Source organism: Moschus berezovskii, chromosome 1 (genome assembly GCF_049115385.1).
Source record: "Moschus berezovskii isolate FMDL1 chromosome 1, NW_MosBer_1.0, whole genome shotgun sequence".
Classification (NCBI taxonomy): Eukaryota; Metazoa; Chordata; class Mammalia; order Artiodactyla; family Moschidae; genus Moschus; species Moschus berezovskii.
The window spans coordinates 29,622,490-29,633,685 of record NC_142460.1 but is presented as its reverse complement, the minus strand read 5'-3'; positions in this window follow the sequence as shown (position 1 = coordinate 29,633,685).

Below are 11,196 nucleotides of genomic sequence, written 5' to 3'. Positions count from 1 at the left end.
TGTAGCTAGGGGGCTGGTTTACAATAAAATATGCTTCCCTTTCACTACTCATAGGTCCCCACATTGAGTGTCATGTGTGGAACATGTGTGTCATGATGCCAACATTCTTCTACAGCAAAGCGCAGAGTGGAGGCGAGCCACATGCTGAGACCCACTGGGATGATTCTTTCTCTCTCAGGATTCTTTGGTGTTTATACCTGTGATGCACTGCTCTCCAAATGTTTTTAAAGCATGATAGGAAAAATACTGAGTATTTCCTTCTGGTCAGTCAAAAAAAATATCTTGCATAAGTTTTTTATTTGCTCAACTTAGGTTTTCAATACCTAAATTCAGAAACTTCCAGGTTTTAGTTCTAAATTTTTGTGTTAGTTCCTCAGGTGTGAATGACTCTTTGCAACACCATGGACTGTAGCCCCCAAGGCTTCTCTGTCTCTGGAATTCTGCAGGCAAGAATACTGTAGTGGGTTGCCCTTCCTTTCTCCAGGGGATCTTCCCAACCCAGGAATCAAACTCGGGTCTCCTGAATTGGAGGCAGACTCTTTACCATCTGAGCTACCAGGGAAGCCTTTTAAAATTATGTTTTGTATTTTTAAATACAGAAAGAAAACTTAACAGGATACAGTGAAGAAGTCTGAAGGTAATAGATTTTCTGTTACATTTCTGGAAAACTTTATTATGTTACATACAGGACTCTTCAATGAAAAAACTGATAAAATATAACCAGAAACATGAATTCACTACTCTAGAACTATCCGGACAGCTAAATATTGACTTCACGAGGCAACAGGTATTTATTGATAATTAACATTTGTTGAGCACATTTAATTTATGCCTCCCACTCTTCCTAAAGGAAAGAATGCATTAACCCATTTAGTCTTCACAATAAACCTATAGTATAGGTACCATTATTCTCTTATTTTATTGACAAGGTGAAACAGAAACGAACTTCTCTCACACAGGTAATAAGAATAGGAGCCTGGACTGAAATCCCCATTATCTTCCTTCAGAGATTCCATGCTTATTAGAGTGTCTCGAATATAGAGCAAGTCAGCGTCATCACCTGATGCATCAGTGTGTGCTGTGCTCAGTCACTTCAGTTCAGTTCAGTTCATTCGCTCAGTCGTGTCTGGCTCTTTTTCAGACCCCATGGACTGCAGCACACCAGGCCTTCCTGTCCATCACCAACTCCCAGACCCTACCCAAACTCATGTCCATTGAGTTGGTGAGGCCATCCAACCATCTCATCCTCTGTCATCCCCTTCTCCTCCTGCCTTCAATCTTTCCCAGCATGAGGGTCTTTTCCAAGGAGTCAGTTTTTCTCATCAGGTGGCCAAAGGATTGGAGTTTCAGCTTCAGCATCAGTCCTTCCAATGAATATTGAGGACTGATTTCCTTTAGGATTGACTGGTTTGATCTCCTTGCAGCCCAGGGGACTCTCAAGAGTCTTCTCCAACACCCACAGTTCAAATGCATCAGTTCTTCAGTGCTCAGCTTTCTTTATGGTCCAACTCTCACATCCATACATGACTACTGGAAAAGCCATAGCTTTGACCAGATGGACCTTTGTCGGTAAAGTAATGTTTCTCTGCTTTTTAATATGATGTCTGGGTTTGTCATAGCTTTTCTTCCAAGAAACAAGTGTCTTTTAATTTCTTAGCTGCAGTTACCATCTGCAGTGATTTTAGAGCCCTAGAAAATAAACTCATTTCATTCGAGTCCAACCCTATGGGCTGTAGCCTGCCAGGCTCCTCTGTCCATGGAATTCTCCAGGCAAGAATACTAGAGTGGGTTGCCATACTCTTCTCCAGGCAATCTTCCAGACCCAGGGATTAAACCCAAAGCTCTTAAGTCTCCTGCATTGGGAGGCAGATTCTTTACCACTAGCACCACCTGGTGATAAGAGCTGTGGTCTTATCAGTAACACCAATAAAATGAAAAAAAAAAAAAAAAACAGAAAATGGTTGGATGGAAAGAAAGATAATGGAGGGATGGACAGATGAGTGGATGGAGAGAGACAATAGATGATTGATGACAGATAGATATATAGGCAGATCTGATCCTTGTTCCAAAGGCAGTATTCAAACTGGTCCACACTTCAAGCTTCACATCAATCTCATGTATATATTTTGATTCAAAATTATCTTCAGTTTATTACTCCACAAGCCCTGAATTCAGAGATGAGCAAGATTCAGATCTCTATCTTTAAGGAGTTCATAGTCTAGAAAGGAGGACATGAAAAAAAAAATAATATAATATGTGTTAGTTGCTCAGCCATGTCTGATTCTTTTAGTAAGGAAGAGGGCAGGAAGAGATATTGATTGGTTTGGCAGCCAGCTGTTGTAGCTAGTTAATAACAGGTGTTTCAGGCTGAGTGTGTTAGTCACTCAGTTGTGTCTGACTCTTTGTGACCCCATGACTGTAGCCCGCCAGGCTCCTCTGTCCATAAAATTCTCCAAGCAAGAATACTGGAGTGGGTTGCCATTCCCTTCTCAGGGGATTTTCGTGACCCAAGGATTGCACCCAGGTCTTCTGCACTGCAGGAAGATTCTTTACCATCTGAGCCACCTTTACCACAAAAGAAATATAATACAAATAAGGCAAAGCTGAAAAAGAGGAGGAGGAAAGAAATCTGGTCTCTATGATGTTGCTATTATAAAATATAACTTAGTGGTGGTTTAGTTGCTAATTCATGTCCCAGTCTTGCAATCCAACCCGATGGACTGTAGCCCGCCAGGCTTCTCTGTCCATGGGATTCTCCTGGCAAGAATGCTAGAGTGGATTGCCATTTCCTTCTACAGGGGATCTTCCCAACCCAGGAATTGAACCCTGGTCTCCTGCATTGCAGGCATATTCTTTACCGACTGAGCTACATATTTGGGGGAAGTGCATTTAAATCTGTATTTCAATGCTGATGGACTAGGAAGTTTCCTTCTCAGGTTTTGGGCAGGCTGGGGGGCAGAGGTGAGGAGAATGTGCAGGGGGCACAGGAGCCTGAGAAACCATTTTCATGCTGTATGACTCTCATGTCTGACAATTTACAACCTTGTGGGTTTGAGGAAGTTAATTGTCATTCAGTAAGGAAAGTTATGACCAACCTATATAGCATATTGAAAAGCAGAGACATTACTTTGCCAACAAAGGTCCGTCGTTTTTCCAGTGGTCTTGTATGGATGTGAGAGTTGGACTGTGAACAAAGCTGAGTGTCGAAGAATTGATGCTTTTGAACTATGGTGCTGGAGAAGACTCTTGAGAGTCCCTTGGACTGCAAGGAGATCCAACCAGTCCATTCTAAAGGAGATCAGTCCTGGGTGTTCATTGGAAGGACTGATGCTAAACCTGAAACTCCAATACTTTGGCCACCTCATGAGAAGAGTTGACTCATTGGAAAAGACCCTGATGCTGGGAGGGATTGGGGGCAGGAGGAGACGGGGACGACAGAGAATGAGATGGCTGGATGGCATCACCGACTCGATGGACATGAGTTTGAGTGAACTCCAGGAGTTGGTGATGGACAGGGAGGCCTGGCATGCTGCGGTCGCAAAGAGTCAGACACAACTGAGCGACTGAACTGAACTGAACTGAAGCACATACTGATGCTGATCTAAATTTTAATCCCAATTTAAAATACAAACACGTTCATTTAAAAAAACAGATTTTTTTTTCTATCAAACACCTATCGTGTCTCATTTTTTCTAGGTACTCGGCATTGTTTATTTTACAAACACTTTCTCATTTTAAACTCGTAAGACTTATGACAAATTTCCACTTCACTCTTGAGGAAACTAAGTCACTGAGAGGTAAATGCCCAGCATCCCAGAGCTAATAGTGAAGTTGGATTCAAACCCAGATGGCCAAACTGGAGAGTTCGCACTTAAAACCACCTCCGTCTAGTGCCCTCACTTTAGTATCCTAGTACTTCGCATGTATGTTAATGCATTTTGCTCTATATTAGATCAAGTATTTGCTTCGTAAGTGACATTTGAAAGCCCAGGCCACTTTTAAGCTTGGTTGGTTCTAAATAAATGCTTTTCAAAGCAAATAGTCTGAGTTTGTTGCTCCTGCTCAGATAGCTGAAACAATTCCTCTGTAAGAAACTGCTCAGCTGATGCATATCCAATGAGTAGTAAAGAAAGAATTCTCTTCGAGAACTTGCTGGCTGATTTAATGGCATTTAAACTTGTATGCTTCTCAACATTACTTGTCTTTTAATGGGCCATCAGAAAGAATGATGCTCAAACTCCTAAAAATAAATGTTTGTAATATACACATGAATAGACTATCTCACTAATCCCTGATTTTCCTGTTTGTTACTACCATCCATTCCTTCCTTCAAAATTTCTTTTTTGAAGCAAGTTTTTATATCAAACAAGTTGTTTTATCTTTATAATGTCTAGAATATTTGCACAATTTGATTTATTTCACATAGATCAACTATCATATGATCAACTAATAATGTAATCAAAGCTATAATATTATTTTTTCTTAAGGTAGTTTAGCTCAAATATTTGTTTGATTTTTTTAAATGTCATTTTGTTTTTTTAATTTTTGGCCACACCCAGCTGCATGTAGGAAGTTCAGTTCAGTTCAGTCTCTCAGTCGTGTCTGACTCTTTGCGACCCCATGAATCACAGCACACCAGGCCTCCCTGTCCATCACCAACTCCCGGAGTTCACTCAAACTCATGTCCATCGAGTCGGTGATGCCATCCAGCCGTCTCATTCTCTATCGTCCCCTTCTCCTCCTGCCAGCATCAGACTCTTTTCCAGTGAGTCAATTCGTTCATGAGGTGGTCAAAGTATTGGAATTTCAGCTTTAGCATCAGTCCTTCCAATGAACACCCAGGACTGATCTCCTTTAGAATGGACTGGTTGGATCTCCTTGCAGTCCAAGGGACTCTCAAGAGTCTTCTCCAGCACCACAGTTCAAAAGCATCAATTCTTCGGCGACCAGCTTTGTTCACAGTCCAACTCTCACATCCATACATGACCACTGAAAAACCATAGCCTTAACTAGACGGACCTTTGTTGGCAAAGTAATGTCTCTGCTTTTTAATATACTATCTAGGTGAGAAGTTAGTTCCCCTCAGTTCAGTTCAGTAGTTCAGTCGTGTCCGACTCTTTGCCACCCCATGGACTGCAGCACTCCTGTCCTCCCTGTCCATCACCAACTCCTGGAATTAACTCAAACTCACATCCATTGAGTCAGCGATGCCATCCAACCATCTCATCCTCCATTGTCCCCTTCTCCTGACTTCAATCTTTCCCAGCATCAGGGCCTTTTCAAATGAGTCAGCACTTCATATAGGGTGGCCGAAGTATTGGAGTTTCAGCTTCAACATCAGTCCTTCCAAATGAACACCCAGGACTGATCTCCTTTAGGATGGACTGGTTGGATCTGCTTGCAGTCCAAGGGACTCTGAAGAGTCTTCTCCAACACCAAAGTTCAAGAGCATCAGTTCTTCAGAGCTCAGCTTTCTTTATAGCCCAACTCTCACATTCATACATGACTAGTGGAACAACCATAGCCTTGACTAGACGGGCCTTAGTTCCCCTATGAGGAATCAAATCTGTGCCCCTGCATTAGGAGGCGGAATCTTAACCACTGAACCACCAGGTAGGTCTCATTAACATTTTCCTTTGCACTTTCTATTTGTTCTAAGGTATTGTGCAACACAGCCTTAATACCCTTAATGAATCAAAAAATGAATAAAATTTTGTTATATCCATACAGGAAAATATCACTCAATGACAGAAAATAATTAATTATCAATTAACATACTGCTACTGCTAAGTCACTTCAGTCATGTCCAACTCTATTAAGAACATGGATAAATTTCACATTTAATGAGATGCTCTAAATGACATTTACTGAAGGAACACACACACACAGGTCCACACTACACAGTCACATTTATAAGACTTCCAAGAGTATGACGATAGAAGTCAGAAATTTTACCTGTGAGGGTAGAGGAAATTAACTAGGAGAACACATAATAGATTTTTCAAGTGATTAAAAAGCTTTCTATATATTAATTTTGTTGTGGCTACATGGATGTATCCAAATGTCAAAGTTAAAGAGACGAACATTTAAGATGGGTAATTTTTCATTGTTTATGCATTTACCACAATAAAAGATAAATAAGTAAAAAGTAAATCTGCAAAAGCATTTATGCCATGAATTCACCCATGCATAATATGCATATATCTATATCTATAATACGCATATATAATAAGTGCATTATAATATGCATACCTCTGTCTGTTTACTTCAGCACTTCTCAACTTTGGCACTGCTGACATTATGTCCTATGGAAGTTTTTGCTGGGGACCCAGGGAATTTGTCCTAAGTTTTGTATGATGTTTGTAAGTGTCCATGGCCCTACCCGCCAGATGTCAGTAGCATTTCCCAGTTGCGACAGCCAAAATGACTTCAGAAATTGGCAAATATCTCCTGGGCTGGGAGGTCTTGGGCCAATGACCTGGTAAGGAGAATCATTGATCTGTATACACACACACAAGAAATGGTCATCCCTGAAAGAATAGTTAGCAAAACGAGTAACAGTGGTTACCTCTGAATTGTGGGAACGGTGATAACTTACTTTTTCTTTGTAAATGGATATTTGTATATAATCACTATGCATGAAGAGGTTAACAGTATTCATGCTTTTGCAATCCTACATTTTTTAAAAAAAAAAATTGAGATTTAAAGCACATATCTAAAAGGTTTGAAGTTTGGTTTAATTAGTATTGACAATACACACACACACACACTCAGCATCTATCGTATCAACCGAAGCTATTCTAAAATCTAAATGTCTTCAAACTAACACCATCTCATATGGAAACACTCAAACTCAGCCCGTTTCTCCACATGATTCTTTTGCCACGGTTGTATCTCCACCTGACCTCCACTGCTTCTCCATGGATGAAGATGATGGTGAGAGGTCTGGTTAGCAGGAGGCAGCATGTAGCTCTGGAGATGGAAATAAGGTTTGGTGTATCCCAAAGTAAGAGGGCTCAGAAGTGGGTTGTAAAGTTGGGATTTGGAATTGGGCTCTGGGAGATGAGAACAAGTCAGGAACAAACGGGAAAGAGAGAGGGTGGTGAAGAAAAAGAAATATGGTGAAATGAGCCTAGAACCTTCTACAACCATTAAGCACTGTTTTGGACTTTGCTTTCCTCAGGGTTCTCTGTCTTCTTGCTCTGCCTCAGTGTCCAGACAGCTCCTGAAGCTATTGTATTCATCTTGCCTTTCTCACTCTGAGCTCAAGCCTGAGACACCATGACAGACCTGTACTACTTGATTTATGATGTTCCCAGTAACATGCCTGTCCTCCTCTGTCACTTTCCTACTTTGGTTCTTTAAAAACCATCCCACCGACCCCATTTACTTTCCCGTGACCCACCTCCTATATCAGCCTGAATGAAGGTGCATCACGTGACAGAGGCAATGTACCACAGAAATCCCCTGTATGTATATATACACGGTAACCAAATAAACATGTCCAGAAAACCTAAAGCCAGCAAGCAGATTGCTCATTTATTAGGTGAGAAAAATCTGATAAGTAATCAGTCTGTGAAAGGATCTTGTGGAACAGGGCTAAAGAATCCATCTGCCAAAGCAGGAGACATGGATTCAATCTCTGGGCCAGGAAGACCCCCTGGAGAAGGAAATGACAACCCATTCCAGTATTCTTGCCTGGAGAATTCCACGGCCAGCTACAGTCCATGATGTCACAGAGTCAGATGACAGAGTGACTGAGCACACACACTTGAAAGGATCTCAGCAAAGATGGTTGATCTTAGACATTTTATTTTCATTGTAATTCAGCTTCCTAGAAAGTAAGGAGCAAATTGAAATATCATAATTTCTGATGATAGTACCCTGTGTTTTTCATCTTCAGACCCCATAATAATCACTGCAATCATTTGGACATAATACAACACAATGGAGGAATATTTATTTTAATTATCTGTAAGGCAAACTTACAAAAATGACGTTGAAAATTTAACCTTCCATTTCCTGTCTTAACCCATCCAAATAAACACATGGAATCACAAAATGAATCTCTAATTCTCCCCTCAACTCCAGTGATTAACATCAACAACATTTAATTGGACAATTTCTCATTTGCAGATGTTTCAGCTATTCATTTCATTAACTCAAGTGGTCTTATCTAGCTGATCTAATAATAAAATTTTATTTTAACAATAAATAGGAAATGGCAACCCACTCCAGTGTTCTTGCCTGGAGAATTCTAGGGACGGGGAAGCCTGGTGGGCTGCCATCTATGGGGTCGCACAGAGTCGGACACGACTGAAGCGACTTAGCAGCAGCAGCAAGAATTTTGTAATCGTTTAATGTAATGATCCAAATATTCATTTAAAAAGGTAATCCAAAGAGAATTCTGAGCTTACTCTCTTTTCTGTTTTCAACAAATGCAAATTCTTTAAGGATGATTCAAAAATAATGTGGCTAAACTGGCAAATACTTTTATTCTCTTGCTCCAGTTTCAAATTCATCATTTTGTTTTTCTCTTTACTGTCCAAATCAAAGCATAGTCTCCACTTACTGAATACTTTATCATCAAAGTTACCCACACAAAAACTATCAAGAGTTTAGAGTGAAGTGGTTTTTCCAGTAGTGATGTATGGATGTGAGAGTTGGACTATAAAGCTGAGTGCCGAAGAATTGATGCTTTTGAACTGTGGTGTTGGAGAAGACTCTTGAGAGTCCCTTGCACTGCAAGGAGATCCAACCAGTCCATCCTAAAGGAGACCAGTCCTGGGTGTTCATTGGAAGGACTGATGTTGAAGCTGAAACTGCAATACTTTGGCCACCTCATGCGAAGAGCTGACTCATTTGAAAAGACCCTGATGCTAGGAAAGATTGAGGGCAGGAGGAGAAGGGGATGATAGAGGATAAGATGGTTGGATGGCATCACTGACTCGATGGACATGAGTTTGGGTGGACTCCGGGAGTTGGTGATGGACAGGGAGGCCTGGTGTGCTGCGTTTCATGGGGTCACAGGGAGTCAGACATGACTGAGTGACTGAACTGAACTGAACTGAAGGCACTATTTGGGATCTTAAATAAAAAAAAGTCTTTTCCATCTCACAAGAAACTTGGAATTGGAAATATGTATGGAAATCTTTATTTTCCCAAAATGAGAGGTTGGTTATAAGGAACATAAATATAAATGCCAATTCAAATGGAAAGCTTTTGCTTTTTAAAATCTCATTGAATACTGGGTCTTTAGGAAAGATGATTTAATATTTCTCAAAATATGTGCTTTAAATAAATTAGTTCATATTGTATGTGCTCACTGTTTATCATATCAAAGCAGAGTAAAGCTCTATGCCCTTCAGAATAATTCTTTGCTCTATTAAATCCCAACTCTATGGAATGTTTGCTATCTGGATAACATTAATTTTCTTTCTATATTAATACATGATGCTCTAAAATTCAAATGCCATATTTATCCTGGTCAAATATTTACCTTAAGTTCTATGTATTCCTGAATTCTGAATTCTCTTAATATAACTAATATTACCAATATTCATTTCATAAAATCCAATTGGAAATCTAATTACTGCCAAAGATGATTACAACCAGGAAAATATAATCACAAAGAATTGAAAGGTCAAACCACTTGATCTTCTAAACAGCTGTAGGCTTTTGAGAAAAAAGAATGTATTCCATTTAAGGGCAAATATATAATCATATTTGCATTTGTTTCTTTATATTTCTAACAGAAATTAATACTTAGGTTTTTTAAAACATGATGCCTCCCTCCAATACACTTATGCATAATTTTTATGTGAAACTATTTATGGCATAGGCTTTCCTGGTGTCTCGGTGCTAAAGAATCCATCTGCCAATGCAGGAAATGTGAGTTTTATCCTTTGGTTGGGAAGATTCCCTGAGGTAGGAAATGGCAACACACTCCAGTATTCTTGCCTGGGAAATCCCATGGACAGAGGAACCTGAGGGCTACCATCCATGGGGTCTCAAAGAGTCAGATAAAACTGATAGACTAAGCAATAACAATATATGACCTTTTTTTGCCACTAGAGATTCATTTTAAAAGATGATACGCTGATTTGTAAAATAATTTTATCTGTATACTTTTTTCCAGAGCTTTCAGCCATGATATTTTGGTTAAAAAAAAACTTGTAATACTTAAGAATTATACTAATAAAATGTTTCATGCCTTTAAATTGTAAACATAGCTTCTGAAGCACTCTCTGTTTGACAATGATGGAGTGAAGGACACAAGATTATCTATAAAAATTATAGAATCATATTTTCCTGAGATTAAAAAAATGGACCCAGACAGGAAAAATTCTCTGAAATTCACTTCAAAATAATCCAGAAGTAGGGGAGAGAGTTGAGAAGGTAATAGATGAGACAAGACTAACCATGAGTAGATCATTTTTAAGGTCAGGTATTGAATTCATGGTGGAGGGTAGGGGTGTAGATAAGGAGGATTCTTATATTAATTGCTCTACTTTTTTTTTTAATTGGAGGCAAATTACCTTACATTAATATATTGGTTGGTTTTGCATACATTGACACGAATCCGCCCCTGGTGTACATGTGTTTCCCCTCCTGAAACCCCCTCCCACCTCCCTCCTCCCAACATCCTCCCTCCAGGTCATCCCCATGCACCAGCCCCAAGCATCCTGTATCATGTGTCGAACCTGGACTGGTGATTCATTTCACATATGATAATATACAAGCTACAATGCCATTCTCTCAAATCATCCCACCTTCACCTTCTCCCACAGAGTCCCAAAGACTGTTCTATACACCTATGTCACTTTGCTGTTTCATATACAGGGTAAAGTTTACCATCTTTCTAAATTCCATATATATGCGCTAGTATACTGTATTGACGATTTTCTTTCAGGCTGACTTCACTCTGTATAATAGGCTCCAATTTCATCCACCTCATTAGAACTGACTCAAATGCATTCTTTTTGATGGCTGAAAAATACTCCATTGTGTATTTGTACCAAAGCTTTCTTATCCATTCATCTGCAGATGGACATCTAGGTTGCTTTCATGTCCTGGCTATTATAAACAGTGCTGCAATGAACATTGGAGTACATGTGTTTCTTTCAATTCTGGTTTCCTCGGTGTGTATGCCCAGGAGTGGGATTGCTGGCAGTTCTATTTCCAGTTTTTTGAGGA